Source organism: Varroa destructor, unplaced genomic scaffold (genome assembly GCF_002443255.2).
Source record: "Varroa destructor unplaced genomic scaffold, Vdes_3.0 BEIS01000001.1, whole genome shotgun sequence".
NCBI lineage: Eukaryota > Metazoa > Arthropoda > Arachnida > Mesostigmata > Varroidae > Varroa > Varroa destructor.
This window is the reverse complement of record NW_019211454.1, coordinates 35,117,999-35,141,955: the sequence shown is the minus strand read 5'-3', so window position 1 is coordinate 35,141,955 and position 23,957 is coordinate 35,117,999. Positions and strand designations below refer to the sequence as shown.

The 23,957-nt window shown below is 41.7% G+C and overlaps 1 long non-coding RNA gene across 1 annotated transcript in view; it reads left to right on the top strand.

The window, feature by feature from the left end:
* Positions 1–5,859: 5,859 nt before the first annotated feature.
* The window catches only part of LOC147758561 (uncharacterized), a 33,372-nt gene continuing 15,274 nt past the window's right edge, over positions 5,860–23,957 (top strand). The window contains exons 1-2 of the long non-coding RNA XR_015318635.1: positions 5,860–5,996; positions 6,373–7,715. This is a non-coding gene — a long non-coding RNA (uncharacterized LOC147758561). The remainder of the gene's footprint in view (positions 5,997–6,372; positions 7,716–23,957) is intronic.

Below are 23,957 nucleotides of genomic sequence, written 5' to 3'. Positions count from 1 at the left end.
GTCAAGTTCAATGAACAAGCCAACTAAGTCACGCTCGACTGCCCATTACCATGCTTACAGACAGCGGCTAGCCTAATAGTAGCATTTGGGAGTATGTAAATTCTAGTTATCTACGAATTGAGATTTATGGATTTAGCAGAACGCGCGGTGCGCACGAAAGCCCTTTACTGTCGCCGCTTGCTGTGCCCGTTGATATATGTTCCGCTATTGCTATCGTCCTCGTTGCTTGCCGGGCATTTTCATGTCGTTGCTTTGACAGTCACACCTGTAGTGTTATTACCGCTACTACTACTACTACTCCTGCAGGTGCTTTACTAATTTACGTGGGCAACGTTACGTTCTACCCACACCTGTAGCACGAAAATAATTCGAGCTAAAATGCACAAAGACCGAACGCACGGGAGCTGGTCGAACCTAGCTGCTATTACAGGTCCGATGTCAGGCACATGAATAAATCAATATTGAGCCTGACTGTGAACTAAACTATTTTTCCCCTTTTGACCTATGCACTGCTGAAGCTTTTGGAGTTAACTGCATCCGGTAGGAACCCTTCTACAGAGAAACCATATACCAGTGACAGGTATGCGACAAGAATTAGTGACTTGGGAATACATCTCCGGTAAATATAGAAAAATTACTGTTTATACCTTTATTCGGATATTTTTACAAACCATACGCCTCGTTATGCGTCTTCAACCCTTTCAGTGGAGGCTGACGCCAAAATAATTCGAGCTTGGGACGATTACAATGAACAACCCCGAAGCCAAATCTTAAGTCAAGACTTCAACACTTTACTGCTATTCTTTCTATTAGAATCGCAAAGACTTTGCATACATTAACCTACAAAACAAAAGAAACGGTTATCTCATTTCTACCAATAATAACTTTGCTATTGTAAACTGGGAAATTGTTGTTTGTCTAGCGGCTCAGGACAAATAATACATGATCATTGGTCTGTATTAGGCTGATAGCACCAGCTCGATTCGTAGTACCCCTTGAAAGGCAGTCACATCTCCCATTGAGGTACATCTTAAGACCAATATCCATAATTGTTAGCTACTGAAGTGCTATTGAAGAAGCTCGACATCAATTGTGTTCCTTACAGTCTGAACAACAGAAAACGTAGGTCGTTTCTGGTTTACTTAGCGGGACGCTATTCTGCAACAGGTTTCGCCCCTACTTTTTTCTTGTATCTTTTAGTTGCTATCTGCTGTTTAAGTGCTCGAAAACCAGGGCATTTTGTTGCTTAGTTTGTTAATTGGCTAGTTTGAAAACACAATATGTAAAACTTGTGTCCTATTGTACAACGACGTGGACGATATTTGAATCTTGGTTTCCAGTTTGAAGATTATATATATATATATATATAATATATATATATATATATATATATAATGTTTATTCAACACAAGCACTGTTCCGTTCTCGTAATTCCCTGAAAGCGAATCTTGCGTTTTTGTTGTTGAGTTAGTGAGCGACGCTGGAAAACCAGAAACATCAGATGTAAAACGTTTCTGGACTTAGGGAAAGCGTTAGGGCACTAAAAGCAAATGAAGAAAGCCACTGTAGGTATTACAGGACGTTATACATCTACATATAATATTTTACCTGTAAGTTAAAAGTTACTACTTAGTCTTAAATGCTTTTATGATAAATTCAGTTAATTGGTTATCATATTAATAGAAATATATAAGTTGGCATGATTGTATACATTTCGTAACATAGCATCTTCATCAGTAGTCAACTTATATATACATATTAATATTTTCCATGAAAAAATTACTAGCCTCACGGTTAGACAAATAAAAAACGTTCCCGATTTTGATTAGCGGCTTTTCAGTGATTGACGAAGATTGTTTTTCTCGCTATGAACGCCGTTGTTGTGGCGAACCTGTTTATCTACGTATTGACCGTGACTTTTTTTTTGGCAGTCAGCCGTGATGATTTATATGCCTGCGTTACGTTCCTAAGATAAGAATAATAGTCAAACGTTATCGCCAGCTGCTAACACCTTAACGTATGTACATGTCATGCACATGTAGCAGACGCGTATGCGTACGTATATTACACAAATGTGAATTGTTCAAACCACCGATACATTGTTGTAACAACCCAGCTTAAGAACGAAGAAAAAACAAAGAAAAAGATTTATTCTGATGCAAATAATGCAGTAAATTAAAATTGGGATAATTACATCAATGATTTTAAAAAAAAGTAGCAGTAGCAGCAAGTACCATAGCTTAAGTTAACAAACAGCATTTGTTGACGTACCTATATATTGTAAATATCCAGTCCAGTGAAGGCAAGCATAAATTTCACCCCGTTTGTTTTTGTTGCGGCTAACACGCGTAACCGATTTATAAAGTTAATGATTTATATGTTGTTCTTGAATGTGCTTTCAAGAAGTCATTGTTGACCCTGCAATACTTCTATACGAAAGAAGAGAGCTATTTTCGTAGGATGCTTTTTGCTGTTATTGTCTATATCGTTTTAGATGTTTTTGTGTTTAATCGAATACAAATGAATGCTAGCTGCGTTTGTGCGTCCACCAAAAGGGCCTGATGAAAAATAACTGTATCGAACACAGGGCTAAGGGCCAAGATTCAAGAGCATTCAAAATGTTATTATGAGACGTAGCGATGTCAATACCTAGGATCGCAGGACCAGATTAGGCCGGTACAAGCGAATTGGAATTGATCCATTTCTGAACTAGTTGTGTTAGAATGATGTTTTTTAATGTGTTCTACGTACTCTCCTTTACATTTACGCGCTTTCCACGCGACGCTCCGACTGACTGTAGATGGCCATTGTACATATATCCGCGTTTCCATACGTAATTTCTCTATCTGTGGCTTCTTGAAGTAAGCCGGTACTGGGATAAGCTCACCCACCGGCTGGCCTTTTCAAAGTATGGAAAGCCACATAATCGCACGGGCTTAGGCCGGGGAACTAGGTTGGCTGAAGCCAGCTCAAGAAGTAATTCTGAGTCTGGCGTTGTCGGTAAACGACCGAACTGTATGCTTTCAAATGCCATGCCAATAGTTTCTTAAGAAATTCCAGATAACAGACTGCATTCATTGTTCCATTGTTGAAGAGTAGCAGATGTGCCTGAAGTTCATTGCAAGTATTACCATCATTTTATGTTCGAACATACTCAACACCGCCGCCGAACTCGATTTTTCCCTATTTCAACCTCTAACTGTGCTTCAACAGTCTAATCTCCGTCTTTGAAACGTTTGTTTGTCTAAAGCCTCCTTCATCAACCTTCAGTGAATTTCCGCAGCCCTGCGGCTCTCGAAGGACAAAATATTGACCATTGAGCGGTTAGTTCTGAGACTAAAAAATGTTTTTTCTTTGAACCTTTTTTCCCCCAAGTAGACTCATAACCGGTTCTTACTCATAAATATGTAAAGAACTGAAGCATTTATACATTAGTCAAATTTCGTCTACTAGCGACCCGTAGCTCAAAATGGCCTAATTCCAAATTTTGCCGGATTGGTTTCCACGTAATTATATATGTACATGAATACTAAGGAAATTTCATAAGAGTTACATTACTTGATCATCAGTGTCATTCGCACGGATGTTTCAGTGTTTTGTTAGCGGATAAATCTAGTAAATGAACATTTTCTATACTATCGCCGAAACGGGACCAGTTGAGACCATCCTATGCCGGGCTCTACTCTGACCAGGACTTAGCAGGAAGTTTGTCTCCTCGCAAAAAAAATCCACTTAAAAGGAGAAATGTACTCAGATGAACGCTGACGTAATCTAAATCTGAAGTAGCCCTTCCTCTAATATAAAACAACCATCTAGGACAATATGCACATATTTAGGAAGGCTCCTAGCAGGACTAAGGCTGAATCATTCTTAAAACGACTAGAGCAAACACTACCCCTAAAAATGGGTCACCTATTCATAAAATATTTTCACGAAGAGCCAACAAAAAATGGTTCTAAATCACGGAAGCTGCGTTGACCACTAAAAGCCGAAAACATTTTTTCTCAATTTTTAAGCATTTGTACAATCAATGGGTTCTGCAGTTTTGTAGTTTTTTTTTTCTTATGAGTGTTGGTTCGGACCGAGCTCATGCAGAGAATTGAATTAATTATTGAAATGCTCGACAAAAATTACTGCCTTATATCCCTGTTGGAAAATATGGTTTGGACCCGCAACGAAAACATACTAGCTACAGCGGAAATAACGAAAGCATTATCGCCTCTCTTTTCGTTGAATATGCACGATATAATGCAGATCAGTCTTTATTTGAAGTTGAAAATGGATAATCTCATCTTCCGAAGTCAAGTTCCGCAAACACATCATATGTATGACAGAACAAAGATGAATAGCGGGTCATGAGGGGTACTGACCTGTTCTCACATCTGAAAGCTACGCTATTCGAAAAAAGATGATTAAGACACACCGTCTAACGACGCGACGAAAAACCTAACGCGATTTCGTTCCTAGAAATTCGCTACGTTTAATAGCTACCTCCATTGTCAAAAGCTGGCCCCCCAGTAACCGTTTCGAATTTAAAAGCAGTCCTTCGTTCCGAAGCTCGGCCAAATAATGGCAACAGGGCCATGTTTGTCGTGAAAATATATTTTAGGTGTTAGGTAAGTATGTTAGCATTATTATAATCATTACGCTAAAAGGGCAGATAAACATACTGCATAGTGAGGTCGGCGCATCACTGGGCAGAACAAGGTAAAGAAAGATATACAGGTAGTTTAATAAGCGCTCATTTTCTGTCCCGGTGTGGTTCTAGCATTTTACTGCATTAAGAATGAGAGTTAGGGAATAAGAAAACGTTCATCTAAGACTTATGTTAGCATCATAAACGCGTGGGTGGCACCGCACTACCTGCCCGTATACGGGTTTTTGCGTTTTGCGATCGCCCTCACCTGACCACATCGACGGATGTTCAAATCATTTACAATACAATCGTACTCCCGGCTGGAGATTCGTAGCACAATAACAAATAATAACACTGTTCGCTGCGCAGAAGTAACGCAGGTGGAGCGAGACGAGAGCGTCATGATTGTCGGTTCTTTGCCGCTCGATATCAGGAACTAGAAGGAACAGGAGCTACCAAGTGACCGACTGAACGGAATCGCGCCGTCACAAGTGGGCCCCAAGCTGCGATAAAAGCAACGTCAACGTCAGCGTCAGCGTCAGCGATGACGATAACGACAATATAATGACAAGTGGAACTCAGTATCGTTTAGATATTTGTGCGCGAGCAAGCGAGTGAGTGCGTGGGTGCCGGTGCTATTTTGTTCGTTTACCGTAGCTAGTATCTCACCATGCGTAGAGGCCGTATCGACCAGCAACGTAGACAGCTGCACACACAGAAAACTTCGATCGTTGTTTAGCCAGGCAGTAACTCGTAGCAGTACAGTCTGACGAGCTTCTGATGAAGCTCATAGCAATCTCACCGCACCGGTGGGTCCCATCGGGACACCACAACGACCGATTTCGCGATAAAACGAGACACAGAAATTATACAGAGCCAGCCCCAGTTTCTTCTGTTTTCGTTGATGATCCACCGTTGTTCGGGACATGCATTCTTGTACCTCAATCTCTAAGCATTTAATTGCGCACCAGATCTACAGGGCACCTGATACATCATTCTAGCATGATCGTTGAATCGAGCATGGTTCGCTTGGGCTTGTTTGTCACCATGCTGCAGCAGATAAAGTCTAAATCAGCCAGACTGTAACGTTGCAGAAACGCTTCACATTGATCCGGAAATTAGTTTCTCTGTACCAGCAGGGTATGGGGGCCTTTGCCGTTGTGTAATTGATCGTTCTTTGAAATGTCAACGTAGATTAACGTTGGTGGGATACGGTGACGGAACGCAAATCGATCAGCGAACCGAAAGGCAGAGTGCAGAGAACTTGTACCTGTTTCTGCAATAGGCCAACTCAGCGCAGTACAATATTAGCAGGTGTCGAAGATTTAGCTTTGAACTTCCCACGGTCAGGTATTTCGAGGTAAGTTGAGCGAGAGATCAAGTAGGACAAAAAAAATTAGCAATTATGCCTGAATAAGCCAAAGTGGACGATTGTTTCGATTCGATTAAATAAAGGTAGAAAAAAAATTGCTCAGGTGGCCATTGAGTAGCGTCAAATTCAGCGGGATAGTATGACCTTGAGCCGAGAAGTTTCAAAACGCTTTCAGATCGCTAGCTCAAATAGTAAGCGCTGGCTGAAAATGTCGCGCTATCGTACTTGTGAACCTGTTAAGAAAAAGATGATACTCATGTATAGAAAATAACTGCGAATTATAAGTACTCTTATATTATATTATGTAAGTTATAATATAGTAATAAAAATATATTATATAAGAACAAACGATTATTCGTTGCAGGAAGAAAGAATGCACTCGATGGAACCTGAATACCAAAATGTTTAATTCCAAAGGCCAGCGCCCCATTGATGATGTCACGAGCACTAAGAAAAGCACGGTGCTGTGGTTTGACTCAGTAGAAAATCTCTCGCAAAGGATGTCTATTTAGGAAAATCTATTCGGCCTATATCGAGTGCTTTCGTCGTTTTTTTATACGTTGTTTTTTCATTGTCGTTGTTTAACCTAGCAGTTAGCCAATATAAAAAGAGTGAATTTTCGTTTGAGCTAATCTTTTGATACATGAAAGAAGGCGTAACGTTTATTTTGAAATGATTATAAGTATGAATCTCAAACTGTATACATTTAGTATACCACATACTGCGTTCAACAACTTCAAAAAAAAAGAGGTGTTAATAAATACTCGTCTAGGCTACTTCACGCTTCCACATGGACCATCGTTCTATTTACATTTATGACAGCTTTCCATTCTTTTTTTTTTTTTAATTACGATTTACCTTCTTCCTTCAATCGTCTAGCGTTTAATACTTTTCCCTCGACCACCATTTCGTAAACTCAATTTACTCTCGCTTGTACGTATCGCTGCTTCTCCGTCACTGTGTCAGCCACGCAAAGAACAGCTCCATATAACTGCACCAAGATCCGCGTGTAACGATATACTTATAGCGCTTTGGGTATTACACACACGCGCACATGTGCACCCAGATTCACACACACACACTTAATGGGCTTCCTCCATTTTGATAGGATCGATCTCCGCCTCAGTATTTAATGGTCCGCCAGGAGACCGTTACCCCAGCATGAGGCCGTGCGAACCAATTACGAGGTCCCGTTTCGGGAGTATTTTTCGACTGCGACGCCTCGAACTCTCAATACTCCTGTCGAAGTAAGCGTTAGGTAGTGCCGCATCAGCGCTTCTGGTACCACATCACCAAGCATCGGCCGATAGCTAAGGTTTTCACTACAGGCGCTACCTTACGAGATGATACCTGAGATCCATGCCGAGTCCCATGAAGAGTTTAAGAACGAAAACGATGGGTTCAGGCTCGGGCTAGCCGCGATGCTACCGAGTGTAACCTATCCTGACTAAAAGTAATAATATGTACTCGAATAGGAGTCATTTCGGTGCTCTGTGGGCATGAGCTAAGGACAGTAACAAACACGAATACCTGCACGAACTGCGCTTATTGAGTTCCGCCAACGACTGTTTCCGAGGAGTACATCGCTATTTCGCTTTGAAGTGCTATCTTCAAAACGGAGTGCTTCTTCGGCGGGAGATACATACATAATTACTTTGATGATGGGCCCCACTTCACTGTCATCTTTTTATTCTCACTCTACACAAGGTAAGAGCTTGCGATTAATAAAATCTAGCCGATTCGAAACTTTAATAAAAAAAAATCAAATGTATATCTATTGTTTAGTGAATCAGTACTTTCGCTCGAGTCCGGTTGTGATGTTTCGAAGCTATGTTTGGGGCATGACCTCAGAACCGACTCGCTAGACTGATGGCAATGATATCATAGTACTGGTACCGCGTTTTATCCTATTAAAACATAGTTAGATATCTTTGAATAGAAATATACAGGAAGTAGCTTACAAACACAGTCAATTATGTGTTTTGTTCTTTCTCAACCGACCCTGCCTAGAGATCGCTTAGTGTATATCTATAGTGATATAGATCTATTCACTGCTATCTATGAACTTCTGTTGTTCGGACTGGTTACCTGGCTAACTTGACGGTTCGGTAGCTGCGAGAATCTAGGGCACGATAGTCTCGAGAGGCAATTTTGACATCATGTTGAAATTGGAATAATTTTTTCTGTTGAAAAGTGATTGAGATTGTGCAATCTGTACGATTAATGTCTGACTAGTATGGCGGGTACGTTTTTAACTGTAACTTCTACATTTTGCTACCGTGGTGCAGGATCAAGCGTTCTCGTATCTGGTATGAACTATTCAATGCGTAGCTCTTTCGCTATCTTTTCTCCATTGTTAATGATATGCCTCGACTAATATAACCGTTGTGGATGGCACCTACATTCAAATGGGCACCATAAGCCTTTGCAACGATACAGCTGCCGTCTCGGTTTAATGCTATCTATTCAGTGATATGATTGACGTTTGCTATCAGTGCTTTACTACAGGTCGCAATTCGGTTCAAGAGCAACGAGAAGCAAACGTATCAACGTCCCTGTTTGTGATTTTCGCTTAAATAATACGCCGCGTATTTCTCTGATTGAATGAACAGCTGTGATATTTTCCGTCAAGTTCAAAATTTCCGTCCCCGAACTCGTTGTTGTAACGGCTCGACGTATTTCTAGTAACGGTGGTAGTAGTAATGATAGGCGTCGTAGAACCTTCACGGAATATAAGGCGAGCTTCCAACACGGGGCTCGTTTTCCTAAACCCGACCCGACCCAACCCGATTTTCTGCTCGTTCCAGCATTCGATGACACTCGTCTGTTAAAGGTCCGGGTGATGATATCCAAGTGATTTCTAGAAGTACAAATGCATCACTAGCATGAAAAAAAGCGTCGCGAAACGCCCTGTTGTTAGAAAACAGCGTCATTTCGAAGTATGACATTAATGTTTGTAGAGTTTATTACTGAACAACAGGTCAAACATCTAAATGCCGTTATTTCAAAACGTGTATATTTGAATAGAGGGACTATTCTTCCTCAAACTTTCAAAGCAATAACAATCTAGCAAAAAAACAAACATTTTTGTTTTATTATGACACGAAATTCTAATTCGCTCAGTTTTGACTATGGTAGTAAGTAATTTCGTATTAAATAGCTTTATCTACTTGGCGGTTGTTACGATAACCTGAAAATACAGACAGTATCTTTGTCGTGGGGAATGAGCTACACTTTGATTATAAAAAACGCAATCATAACACAAATAATTAATATGATACCTGTTGACGATAACGTCCAAAAGTATGGGTTAAAAAAATTCTTTGCAAATGAATTTCAGCTGAGAGTAATTCAATTTTGTTCAACTAATTGGCCAGTATGTTAATAGTTTGTTTCTCATAGTTAATTCGGGTAGGGCACACCAAAGCTGCCGGCCGTTCCGTCACACTGAAAGAATGCTAACAAGCGCAAAAACGAATACGTTAAAAACTGACTGAAGCCCCTGCTTCCTGTACCTGCTCAGTGATACTTCGAAATTTACGAGGATGCCCCTTTGGTCACAGTGATGATGTCATCAACGTTAGCCAAAAGAAATACCAGATACCAGAACAGGGGTGCAATGCTGAAGGCCAGTAGTACTTATTTACAACATCGAGCCGGCAAACTGCGATATGTGGAACATTCCCTGCGCTATTAACCACGAGTGACATAGAACAGGTGAGAATCCTATGTTCCAAACCTTATTTTGACGGGCGAATGAAGCTGCTGACGGGTTGACGCAGAAATACTTCGAATATTGCTCAAACTAGTGTTGAAACTGAGTATCGTGCTACTGTATAATATGGGCTGGCACTCTGCGCACACATGAGCACTGCTTTAAACGTTGGCATGTACTATCGACTTCTCGATTGATTTTTCAGCGTTCGGTTGGCGTGAAACGAATACATCAGCAGCTTTGTCACAGTTCTAATCCTACGTTTACTTCAGCCATCATTTTAGAGAAAGGAAGTGTTTATGTTGTTAGAACTACTATTGCAAAATGCAATTTGTGTCTGGAGGACGACGTAACCCCAAAACGAATAGATACACACGCCCATCTTAGCAATGTTAGAACTGGCGAATTCAAGTTCTATGCTATGAAAAGGCCACACTCTATTTGTAAAACTGCAACGTCAAAGACCGTTAGTCATTTAGCTAACTTATTAAAGCAAGTATTTTTCTATCTGAATATCTAGAACAGAATCTTGTTCCGATATTTGAACCGGTAATACGAAAACTCCTTTAAATTAAGTCAAAAAGTAAGGCTCGATATTTTTCCTGTTATGCTAAAGAGTCTGCCGTATATATGCGTCCCGTTCCTGAGGTAAATGTCAATTTAATGTGTATCAGTGGTTTCAAAAGATATTCTCCTTTTACGTTGTTCTTAATTAATGCCCGATTTTATTGATTAGCAAACCTTGACGGCTTTTGATAACAGCAAATGTTTGTGGCCTTATCTGTCCTAGAATCGGCCTTTTAACACACGCTGGACAGAAAGTTAGTGAACTGCAATAAACAGGTTACAGAAGCTTAGCAGCATTACAAGACTGATATCCTGCACATTCAGAAAAATCCCATTGGATTTGATGATAACAGTTGAATTGTTGGCTAACTGCGGCAATGAACCCAGCTTATGAAACGTCACGGCCAGGGCCGACCTAAACAATCAGGTCGTGTTCATTGAGCGTACAAGGATGACTCTGTCCGCGTATCCTAACTGTAATCAGCCAGCCAATATGAAAGAGCTGAACCCAACATCAAACCACTTTTGAACTACATATTATGATGCTGTATAGATTGGCGCAGTGAGTAGGGGAAGAAGGGAAATCGCTTACCTATTGAACGTACCTAGGACGACAGAACCCAAACAGGTTGCGTGTAGGTTCTCCTGAGCGGACGTACATCTGGATGACTAAATCTCTACAATATGTTCCGTTTTACTTATGCGACCGAACAAAAAGCAAGAGCAGAACATCTACGATGATCAGTCCACTTGCCGAGGCAGAGTACCGTTCATTTAATACTCTGGAGTTCAGTTTTTGTCCGGCACACATTGATCCGTGCTTATCCTCCACAACTGTGCGGCGGCTACCACCGCGTTCGACGCGGACGCCTCCGACCGTGCCGCAGTGTTTCCACAGCTTTGCCTAATAGGGACGGAAGAGCCGGTTACCGGCGGAACATCCGTCACGTGAGCAAACATAAGTTCACATAGACGAAGTGGGCCATTTTTGTTTAATCATAACGCATGGCCTTCCGGCCACGTCATTGGCTTACAGAATGAATCCAACCATTAGCTCCGCATTCGCTAAAATTGCAGCACAAAACTAATCGCAGTTTGTCCTAGGTTACTCGATAGGTGTCGATGGGCCAAGGCAGGAAATACTTATAAAAACTATTGCTAGATAGTTATTTAACGTAGAAACCCAACAGAAAATAGCATCTATATGGCCGCTCACCCTACGATGATAACAGCTCGTGTCTTAAGGCCGCTAAATTGTATGGTTTTCAAAAAAAAAAAAAAGGTATGCTTTGAAGTATTTAAATATGAAAAAGTTGTTAGATGCCAGCTATTTCGAATCTACTGGTTACTCAGGCTTGTCCAACCTCACGTTTCTCGATTCGTTCTCCCTAAATATCACACTGCTCTTTGCTTTACCTTAGTGCTCGAGTAAAATATTTGTCCTAGTGATTTAAAGACGCTTCAGGTTTCAGGCGGAAGAGCAAATTAGTATTATATCGATAAAATCATTGTTTAATATGGCCATTATTTTTTTCTCGGAAGTTTAGTCTGTAAGGTCGATAATGAAGGAAAGACTCGTTAAGAAGTTTATGCTAATAGCAGGAAGGCAAGAGCGCATCCACCACTGGAATCTTTCAGTAACTGCTGTTATCTTATCCTCTGCGTTTAATACATAAGAAAGTATGACATAAAGTTCCAGCTTGCTACTCGTTTCAGTTCTCGAAGCTCTGCAACAATATGACAGTTTGCGTGACTCGGAAAATTCCTTTATGGATCAATCCAACCCGTATCGGATTTTGTATCGTAGCTATTACCTTCTACCTACAGCCATCTCAAGGGCTGAGCGTCGAACTGATCACGGATTAGTTTAATTAGCAAAGACTGTCAAGCCATTGAACCTACTCTATATCAGCTCTTAAGAGTTCCCAAACGTTGTTTGAACTTGGTAAATTTAATATACAGGCTATGATGTCTTTGTGTCTGAATCAGAACGCGGCTAAACTGGCAGAAGTTATCATGCATCTTCTCGGGGGTGGGCAATGCGTTCTCTCTCAGACGACGGCACGCTCAAATGACTTTGCCGCTGACTCTTATTAGCGTCAACATGACCTTCATCCAAAGGATTTTACCCGACACCCGACGTCGCCTGTTATCGTCCCATTGGCTGTGCCCGGGTGCGCGCGCGTAGTAATCTTTATTCAATCTATCGAATAGCACACGAAGATGGATTGCGCATCCACCATTGGTAACGTGGTGATGTTAAAAAATCCTAAATAACTATCTCGTAAGCCAGATGACGCATAGCGGCGGCTGTGAGAAGGCTAAAAACTATTTGCATTACTTAATATAGATAGATAGATTAGCTGGTAAATTGCTACCTAGAGGCTTGCCAAATACCTATAGCTTGAACAATGTTCATTCAGTTATATAAACATTAAATAGCAATAGGGAAAGTAAGAAAAAGTAGAAACATGCACAACAGATGATATTACCTTTCTATTATTCCAGTTTATCGTCGAACCGTATCTTACATTTAGCATTAACGAAATCAATCGACTTTTATATATCCTTCACGTTTGTTAGAACCAATTCAGTTTGATGCCAAAACGTTGAGGTCCGATAGATCTAAGACTAAAGAACCTTTGTAGTGATGTTTAACTAATGTTGATAGCATTAAGAGATGCCATGTGTAAAACAAGTCCTACCGACTTATTTACTTGTAGCATAAGACACACAACCTTTGTCATGGTTATTTAGCGGTCACTGGTTCTTCAGGTAGGTGCCTACATCTTGAATTGGAGTTTCGGACAACACGACGTCTTGATACGACGCGTACTCAAGCAGAGAGAAATCAGATGAAAACAGCTGTATCAGAAGGAAGGCGACCTACATGGATTCGTGTATGCTTGTTTTTGTAGGCCGCGAAAGCAAGAGATGAGCGACCGCGCACCTGCTAGCAGATACGCGTATATGTTCGCGTTATCTACTGAATTTTACTATTCGATTGTGACGACAGCCAAAGAGTGCGCTAGGGGGCCTGCGATAGAGACGGCTTGTGGCAGGGCAAATAACGCAGATTAGGCGTAGGTGATCGTGTCATCTTCCGTGACGGATGTCATAAGTAAACAATTTATGAATCTAGCCATCAGTCGGTCACGGTTGCGTTTGTTTTGTCGTTGGAACCGTTCGGCCATTACGAAGTACTATATAAGTAACAACAGCGACTTACTTGGCTCTTTTGTGAGGCTTGCTGTACTCTTGTTTTGTAGAAAGCCGCTGCTAAGAGGGATCCCAAATAGAATATTCAGTGGCCTTGCCCTTTCAAATCCCTGTGCACCCCCGTAGACACCTTTCTTTGATGGTTACTGGGATTATGGACATTGAGTAAATGAAAGCAAGAAGAACGAACGAACGTAAGCTTATTATTGTAAGCCACTCAAACCTGTTATGCGTTACGCGCTCGCATGAGCAAATTCCCTTTGAACTGATTATTATGCCCAACCAACGTAACAGACATCATTTTTTTTTCGGGTTATAGCGTAAAATTAATAAATCTATTTTTCGTTTTTGTTGCAGCTGACAGTCTATTCAGAAGCTTTAACATGGCGAAGGCCTGTTCAAAGACGATTTTTCATTCATGATTCATGATAAGTTTCGATTGGAGGGTAATATGGCGAACACCGTAGATAATTTCTACATAAATATTCCTTAATATGCCTTGTGAGAGAAGTGCTAAAAAAAAAAAAATGAAAATATTATTCCCATATCAGCTATCACTTCGCTAGCGGCGATTTAGTGTTCACGTCAATCAACCGAGCTCGATAAATTTAGTAAAAATCTGAAGCAGCTAAAATTGATCTATCGGTTGTGGGAAATTGTTTTATTGCTAAGATGGCACCAACGTAAAAAAATGTATGTTAGGAGGGAAGTCTATGTTGGCCGAATCGTTTCTGAGGTTAATCGAGTTAATGTAATACTTATTTGGGAAGAATAGAAACGAAATATGGTGGCGCCATATGGCAACAATCCCCTGATAGTTGTCAATTAGTAAGTTGAAACAGTTAAGTGTGGAATCAGTTTCGGTTAAAAATAATTTTTTCGTTTTCAAAATCGAATGTTAAAATGTCAAAAAAAAAAAAAAAAGAGCTATTTACTATAAACAAAAAAGGAAAAGATATTCATCCCTCGATGACGTCTCGGAAACAGCATTAACATACCGAGTTGAACGTACTAAAATGTGAGCACTCACTTAGTAACACTTGTAAAAAATAACAATAAACACTCAAAAATTTACAACGTTCCCGAAACATAAAATCATTGCTGAATGTTTATTATATCTTCATTGGCAGAATATGTATTTGATTAGGAAAAAAGGACAGGAGAAAAAGCTTTGCCGGTGTCCTGAACGCGTAGTTGATTTTCGTTTCGTGTAGAATACGTAAATAAAGAAATATTTGAAAGCTTTTCTGATGTTTCAATAAGTTAGCCAACTCTATGTTGACAACATCTGTTAAACGTCGGCTGAAGGCCGACTCGACTCACGATGGTCCTTCAGAGATCAGTCGTCGGCCGATCCTATTCACGCAGCTTCCAGAAGCTGTAAATAATAACGCCGAAATGTTATGCTAACGTATCAGCGCTTGACAAATTCGAATTGGTTGAGCTCCTAGCAAACACACAACAATAGATTGATGAAATTACGGAATGCTATCGGGTTAGGTAAGGCAAGGTACTTAGAGCGAGATAATATGTACTCGACCTATAGTCTTCTTTAGCATAAGTAAAGGAATCAGATTAGACACAACAACGACGCCAGATGAAACCCGGGTCGACTTAGTTCTAAAGGCGTGTAGGCCAAGCATTACTATATCATCAATACAGGCATCAGTACAATTTGAACGATAATGTATTGCTGCTATGGTCTGCGTTTAGTCTTCCTTTTTCCATTTTCTACATTTTTATGTAGTGCTACAACAACAATTTATAGTTATATAATCATGTTTATCATTTATGGCCGAATCAAGGCATCACTTGTTTGCAGTAGTAGAGAGTAATCATGATTTTATTACTCGTTTACAGACACTGTTCAGTATTTCGTCTATCTGGCTGGACTGCCGCAGTCGTCTCACCATAGAAGATCAACAGGTGCCAATATCCAATAGCATTCTTCAAGGTTGTTTTTGCCCCTACAGTTCCTTTTGTTACTGTTGTAGTGGCTAGCAGCTTCACCGCCTCTCTGATTGGCGCTGTTTCTATTGATCCCATTTTTTTGTTCGGTCCTGTACCGCTGTGATGGTCCTTCAGTTGGTCGCTCGATCTTCAACCTTTGCATCATATGCAAATATATTATCCTTATTATTATATCCTCGACTTCTGACACGTTTGTCGTCGCACCGTGTGCGCGTGCGCATCGAGGCGTAAGTAGAGGGGGCAATACCGTCAATGATTACCCACGAGTGACCCCTTGACACCATTCGTGTGCGTATACGTATTGCGCGAGACGATAATGATATCTTGATGCTGTCTATCCGCCTTTCTGTTGTGTTGTTGTACTATTGTCAATATGCCACATAAACTATGTGAACGTCTATGCGTCTACGCACCATACTCCATCTATCTAGTAGATTTTCTTTATCTATCTAGCAGATCTTATTGCGTCTATCTTATATCAAACGCACTTACCGACTTACGACAACCTCTCCTCGTCGCCCGCGCTTCACCACTCCACCCCACTCAGCCTGCGTTGCTATTCGCAGTTCTGCTTCTTCGAAATGCCACTGTGCTCGCTTTTTTTTTTCGGTTTTTATTTGTTGTCGGATAAATGCGGAACGCCGAACTGAGCCGACTAATTCATCTCCACTGCGCCCACAGACAGAGCGACGACGTCTGCTGCTAGCGGGAAGCCTTCGCCGCCGCCGCCGCCGCCGCCTAGACTTGAGTGTAGATCTTTTTGCCACTGATGGCACGGCGGCCGCGTCTGCGCCTTCCTGGCTGTCGAAGGCAAACTTAGCTAGTGAGTACGTCGTGTATCGAATGCAGTCACCGTTGCAACGGCAGCAGTAGCAGACCCTGTACACGTTTCCACGCGCGTGAGAACCCGATCAAGCTTTTGACCAAATACGATTTATTGTAAGTCGTTGAAAACGCCGCCATGAAAGACCTCTTCTACTTCTCCTACCTTTCTTCTCCCCGACCCATTCCGTCGCCGGGTAGCGGTACTAGTTTTCTTTCTTTCGACCCAGTAACTGGCAGGTAGTTTATATCTGATAATCGATTGCTGGCTGAAGGAGGAGGCTGAAGGCAGTTAGCATATACAATAGGCGAGGGACAACAAAGGGGAAGGTAGGAAGGCTGGTCGATAAAAAAGAGCAACAAAGGCAAACAGGGCGATGCAGACAGCAATCAACAATGAATAGAAGAAAGGTATTTTAAAACGAAGATCAGGAGCTTCAATTACGACGGCTGCGCTGATCAGAACAGCAGGTCAATAGTGACCGATGTTACTGTCATGCGCAGCAGTAGATTATTATCATGATCAGTAATCGTGGCATTTGCGACAGTGGCAGCGAAAACCATAACAAGTGGCAGAATAATTTGATACGTTAGTGAGGGTAAGACGTGTGTCAACGGCACTTCAACCATTTCCAACATGTACTCTTATTACCATTATAACGCGTGTTGAAGAAAATCAACGGAACATCAAAGACGCAGGATTACCTAAACGGTTTGTAGGTTGACTGAGTAGGTCCACTCAGCAATACGCCTCCAATAACGATGCAGACAAGGGTGCGTACAACCATTTGCTGCTGGAAGCCCGCCGTCTGAGACAGTAGCTAACGGCGACAGCAGTATCGGAGGTAAACCTCAAAATAATTGATACAATATGATATTTACAGTAGCGTCTAATTTATTGTCGATATATCACGACGGGTATGTTGTCAGCTTTCACAGTCGATGAGATATATTTTTAGCCGGCGTCTACAGGCTTCGTCTTTTTCATTTGTAGGCTTTTTTCGATTCATTATTTTATAGAACCTTGCTTCCTGTTTCGCTTATCGTTAAGACTCTGACAACAAAAGGTCGATCGTGCATGCGCTCAGCGTATATACACCATATATATATATATATATATATTTACATGGCCTACACACAATAATAATCGAATTAGGTTCTTCAAGGACATTCGACATGGCCCTAGATTATCCAGTGGAAAAATCACTCAGATACACACACGCAGTAAAGAGCTGCTAGGGAAAACGAGCGGTAAAAATTCGATGCCGCCCAAACGCAAGGTGGAAAAGAAATCCTGGAAACGATTGAACCGATAAAGGAGGGCAAAACTAACGGCAGTGTCTTTCTTAAATTTTTTTCCACGAAGTGTGAATGTTGCTCAATGAATGAGAGTGAACAGGGGAAAACGTATTTGATGGTTTGCGGAATGTATGAAGGAAGGTCATCGATGTTATTCTGGCGTTGTGAAGGAACAAATAGAAACTAACGATTGCATGTTACTTAAGTGGTAAGAAAATGATCGACCATTATGTTGCACAAGTAGAACAGGAAAAAATGTCATCTTGATTTTACACTTGCCCGTATAATAAATATAAACCGGATTATATATATATATATATATAAACCGGATTATATATATATATATATATAAACCGTATTATATATGAACATATATATAGTACGGTTTCGTGCTTTCACGGCTTGTATGAAATCGTCTGTTTTCGATGCTAAAACCTTTGTCAAAAGATGCGGTGTCAAATTCGATGCTATCAGTGTACCTTCCTCGCAAAACGAAAGGTAGGCGTAATCTTTTAAAAATTGAAGTACGCTCTTTATAAGATTGGGATAAGGAAAATGTGCCTTAGAAGTTTGTGAGATTACCCAGCCTGCAGGGCGCTTGAACCTGATATTTTTCAGACTTTCACAGGCACGTTTAGGCAAATCTGGGGTAGTCGAACGTCCACGATTTTTTTTACCAGCCGGAACCTGCTACTGAACCGGCCGGCCGGCCGGCCGGAAGGAGGTTACTGTTGTAGACTAACGACTCGGCGCGTCCACCTCCTTCAATTAAACGTCTTCACCTGTTGATATACCGCTTCTTTTGCAACGCCTCCGAAGTTCTATTCAGCTCCTTCACAGCTGAACATACTTCGTCTATTTACTGCAGATCCTTTAGGATCAGAGTTACGCTTAATCGGAACTGGAAACCTTCTTGGTGCCATGTAGCCTTAGAAAACCGCCCCAGCGTTCAGCCAATTATAGCCAATTCCCTCAAGTGTCGCCAGTCGTCGGCGCTGATGAAAGCAATCATTGTCACATTAGCTTGAATTTATGCGGTTTCACACAGAAAAAGAGTAAGTAGTTACCGACCACTAATGTTATAGACGCAATAACTACCAATTATTTCACAGACGTGGTTTGCTCACTCAACAGCGCATGAACGCTGGGGCGGCGATAAGACCGCTTTGCGAATCTGTTATATATACACACTTGGACCGTTCTGAGGTCCGCTTAGGAAGTCCGCTTCTTTTCAAAGGTATTGGTATACGAAGTTGTACAAACATGGCCACTGGAGAACGGAGTCTACCTGTGAGCAGCGATTCGACTTCGGAGCTCTTTCTCAGAGCGTAAGTAACTTACACAGCAATCGACCAAAGAAAAAGCTCCGGTCTTCTCCCTAAAAAGTGGCTTGGTATGGTTGTTAAAAAAAAGGATCAGATATAAAAACATGGGAAGATGGTTGTACCTATGAAAAGAATACTTCGACAATGTGCGTGACCTAGCATCTGAAGTCGTATAACGTTAGGGACGTTAGCTTGGTGAAGAAAATAGAAAGGACTATTTAAGTTTTTCGTAAAAGTGATATAAGAACAAATAGACGTAATTCATTCGTAGAAAAAAATTTCACTGGATTTATTATAGTCTTGTTACAAAACTACCGAAATTACTATCGCTCTACCTGAAGGCAGCATCATCATCATCATCACATAAATTCCACGCAAAACTCTTTAAAATAAAAAATTGTTATTAATCATTTCTCCAATAAAGCCTGAGGGCGTATTCGAGTATGACTGAAAAGGGCATTGTGTATTATGTATCTAGATATGTACCAGTTAAATGAGGAGCCTTGTGCCATTCGGACCAAATGTGGTGGCGTTACCCGTTACAACTATTATAGACCGTATTTCGGGGAGTACAATCTTGAACTATCGATAGAAAGAGTCCTACGTAAACCATCGTCTGCGATCGGATACGTTATATCCTATAGCAAACTGAACATGGAGTAGTTAGACGGCAATTAGGCTAGCGCTGCTGCTGGGCTCGAAGGAAGGATCCGATTGGCTAGTTATTGAAGTAGCCCGGAAGGAAGTCCTCCAACTGATCAAGTTGCCTGTGCCTTCGCATCAGGACTCCTCGTCCTGCAGACGACAAGCAATCATTCACGCTCCTCGAGTGGTCGCTATCCAGTGCAGATGAAATGCGCGGATTGAACAACCCAAATCAACAGCGACTCGTCCTTACAGGGAAATCGTAGCGTGCTCGAAGACGCAGTCTTCAATCTTCAACTAATATAACTGAGAGAAATGTAGAAAAGTATCGAAATTTGACTAATACGTTTGGCGTTCCTGCACCCATTCGATCAGACACCCACACACGCATCAAGTGTAGTCAGAGTCGATGATCGCTTTCTACAATATTGATTTCATACGCTTATGCGCTCTTCCAATCAATCATTTCATATTTCGGTTATACTTGAGGAACTGCTCGTATGGACCCTGCCCTAAAAGTTCTGTGGGAGAATATTAGTACGACTTTTGAGAAGCTTAAAAACATAAGATCGTCTCTTTGTTTCGACTAGAGATTACGAGTGATCGTTTTCAGCGTTCTAGATAGATCTCAAAACGCTACCCGCAGTAATTGAAGCTGTCAAAAGACCTGACAAAAACGAGCTACCAAAAATCAAGATCTCTAGTAAACCCGTTTGTTTTTAATGGATATTTTAAGTACAAACGTCTTAATTATTTGCATCAGGACGAATTACAAGTTAAGTGAAGCAAATTAGGACGTAGGCCAACAGCGACGGACATAAGCGTTCGAGATAAATTATGCATTACCTTTTACAGGATAGATCTAGTACTAATATATGGCTTGTGAATTAATCGAAATGGTAAATATATTTGCTTGTCAAGTGGGACGTTGCGTTGGCTTCAGCTATTAAGCAAGATGCGTCACCATGCGTGTCTGCCTTTTAGTTTATGGAAATATCAGCCCCTACGTCGCTCCGATGGCTGTTGATGTTGGCGGCGTTTTTGTGGCCTGTCGTGCAGCGGGGAGCCGGGTAACGAAACCAGAGTGGGCGTCTGCCCTCCTGACCGGCCCGGGTTCAGTTTAGGCGCCAAAAGTGTATTGCCTCGTCTACCAATCGGCGTGTACTTTTTGCCAAGCTGTTTCTAGCACAGCAGATGGAAACACTTCGTGTAGTCGTTCAAGTCGTTTCGTTCGGACTATTTTTCGCCGTAGTGTTCAGGCTAAAACGTAGGCCCACTTCTACCGCTTGACGGCCGAATAAACCGTCAGTCATAAAAGATGAAAGCAGAACTTGCAAAAACACTGTTGCGGTTCGAATAAGGCGTTAACCCGAATCAGAAACGTGACATCTGGCGAGCAGTGAACGTAAATAGCGACGGTGGTAGGGGTAGATTTTTTTCTGATAGATTATTAAATCTGTTTATATCGCCAGCGCTGTGCTGCTTGTCAGTCGCAAATGTGACAAAGTTGCTGCTACTAGGAGTTTTTGGCCTTTGTGTACTCCAGCAGCGCGTTGCTTAGACCCTTTCGGAAATACCGAGTCCACATTGTGTCCTAATGCAAGTCAAACACCGCCTCATGGAAAAAGTGTAGATCAATATTAGCATATACACGTAACAGAAATCATTGTCTGGATATAAGGCGAGCATCCACAACCAGTGGCATAGTGTTCCACAATATTTCACACTGGAAGTTATACTGCATAAACAGAGGAAACCGTCTAACTATCCTCCAGAAAAATATATGGTTTAGACGCTCGGTAAAAGCGGCGCTGAGCAGAACAACGCGTTAAAACAATAAGCACACGCATAAAGTACGGACACAAATGCACTTATCGACCTTCATTCCCGTGCGTACATCGAGTCCGTGTGTTGGTGGACAATCGATAGGGTCTTCATTGCTAACTTTGCATATAAATGTTCGTTGTCTCAAAATATAATAAAAACCTCGATGCGTAGCCTAGATAATAGAGCTTAACTCGTTCAGCATTCGCTGCTATAATTATAATCCGTCCCCGTCTCGATTGATTTGCGCGTCCAAAGATACGAGATGCCATTGATGGGTAGGCTTGCGTTAAAACTACATCTTTTTTTTTAATCAAATGACAATTAGATTGCTTCTATAAGTCTACGGAAGCTTTAGAAGAGCGCTCTATAGGGACTGCATACATTTAACGTTTTTTTTTTTTAACATGTTTCAATAAGTAATGTAATCTAATTAAGGCCATTTCAGGAAGAATGAATTTAACATTGCCTATTTAAAATCTGAAACCATATCTATACTTTTTGATGAAGCTATGCTTAATAGATGACTAGATATAATGCGGGTAGTTAGTAATTGCAATGGAATAGCTTGAAATTGTATTATAAGGCTATTTTGGATAGGCCTAAACCTCACCGAGCACAATAGGGTTGCACGTAGTAATATGCCTTCTATCAGGTCATTGTTTTTACTGCGGCATTCTGCACTCTGTGCGTTTAATTAAGAAGCCAGGACTAAGCACAATGGAAAGGTAGATGTCGCAAACAAATTCCCATGTACCTTTTCACTGTATGATAACCTTAATTAGAAAATCAGCTCATTTCATCGTCCTACGCCATGTCGTCGCACCATAAACATATACATACAATATGTAGTGTTAACAACAACTTGTTCTGTAGAAGTAGACAGAAGTACGTACGTACGTATAGTAAGTAGATCTGTCTCAACATTGTTCATTACGTATATGCGAGTTCTCCTGTCCCCCCCCCCTCTCTCTCTCTCTCTCTCTCTCTCTCTCCATACATCCTTATTTTAGCTATTTCTTGCACCACTTTCCTAAAAACACCGAAGTAATTCCGCGCGCGAGTTTCACATCCGCCCCTTTCCACCTATCGTCGCGGCGCGAAGTGAGGTGACAGGTATGTATCATCACTATGACATCACGAGTCCATCCGATGGCTCAATGGTAGGCAAATATAGCACGGCGTCCGCGACTATAGAGGCAAAAATTCCATTGCCGCCAGTGCGACGCCGGTATTACCATCATCAGTAGCAGCAAGGGCGGCGGAGGCGCTGGCAGTGCTGGCGGCAGTACGTACCGCGGGAAGGGCATGTTAAATTAACTAGCCGTTCCTCAAGGAGAATAGGAGGAGGAAATGTATCTGAGGCAATATTGATGCCGCAGGCGATAATGGATTGACGCACGTGTCGTCCATTCTCACCAGCGGCGGCAACGACTTTGGCAACGTTTCTGGCGCGAAACCTCCGACCACCATCATCGACCGCTTGACTGCTACTATTATTACTATTACTTCAGCTACCATCAGCGTCATGACTAGCACTCGTGTTACTGCCGTTGCTACTGCTGCCGCGGCCGTGTGACGATAGTATGTTTTCACAGAAACTTCAATACTGCATGAAGGGTACAGAGTGAACGATGATCATCGTGGTGGCAAAGGAAATAACAACAGCAGGCGCCGCCCCGTAGTCCACTCTGGCCAGACAAACAACCAAGGTTAATTATTAGTATGATGCTTCTAGGCCGATCGATAAAGCGGCAGAAAACGCACGTTCACATCACGGAAACGGGTTTCTTGCTTCGCTGTAAAGCCGACGTAAGCTGGAGCTGGAGCGGCAGCAGTACCCAGCTTGCGTCGCAGGGAGGGCGGCGGCCTTTGGGCAGTTTTTGGTCAGGATCTCGTCTCTACTTCAGCCTTCACTTGAAATTGGCCCGCCCCGTATCCAGCTTCTCTGTCCCCTGTAGTACGATCTGCTAGTGATAGTAATGGCAGTACCTGTACTCTAGCAATACGCAGACAACCAAAGCGTTTAGTCTGCGTCTCGCTCTTCTACAGTAATCGTCTGAGGGAAAGTGACAATTAGAGCTTCCGCCATTTTAATCTTGTCGCCTCGGATCGCTGCCAATAGTAATAATAAGAGTAGTAATAACAACAACGTAGATCTCTTCGTGATTGCGTACGTCAGAAAGGGTTCTTTTGTCATCAATAGATCAATATTACTATTACAGGCCACAGTATTGACAGGGGGCTTGACAAAGCGTGGATGTTCTTCACAGTAGATAAGATTCGATCACGGCACTCGCGCGTATAAACGTACCTTTAATGAATGAATGAAAATGTCACAGATGCCGAAACCGCTTATGAGAAATATGCTGAACTCGATCCTATGCAGACATCTCCGTCTAAAATTAAAGCTTTGTTGCAGTGTTGAATTTATGTCAGTGACTACATAAAATAACCTTTAACAGATGCACACCGATTATATTGCAAACGAACTTATTCTTATTTGCGTCGTCAGCCTCAAACAGTAAACACCCGACGCTGATCCGGATAGGTCTAAACACA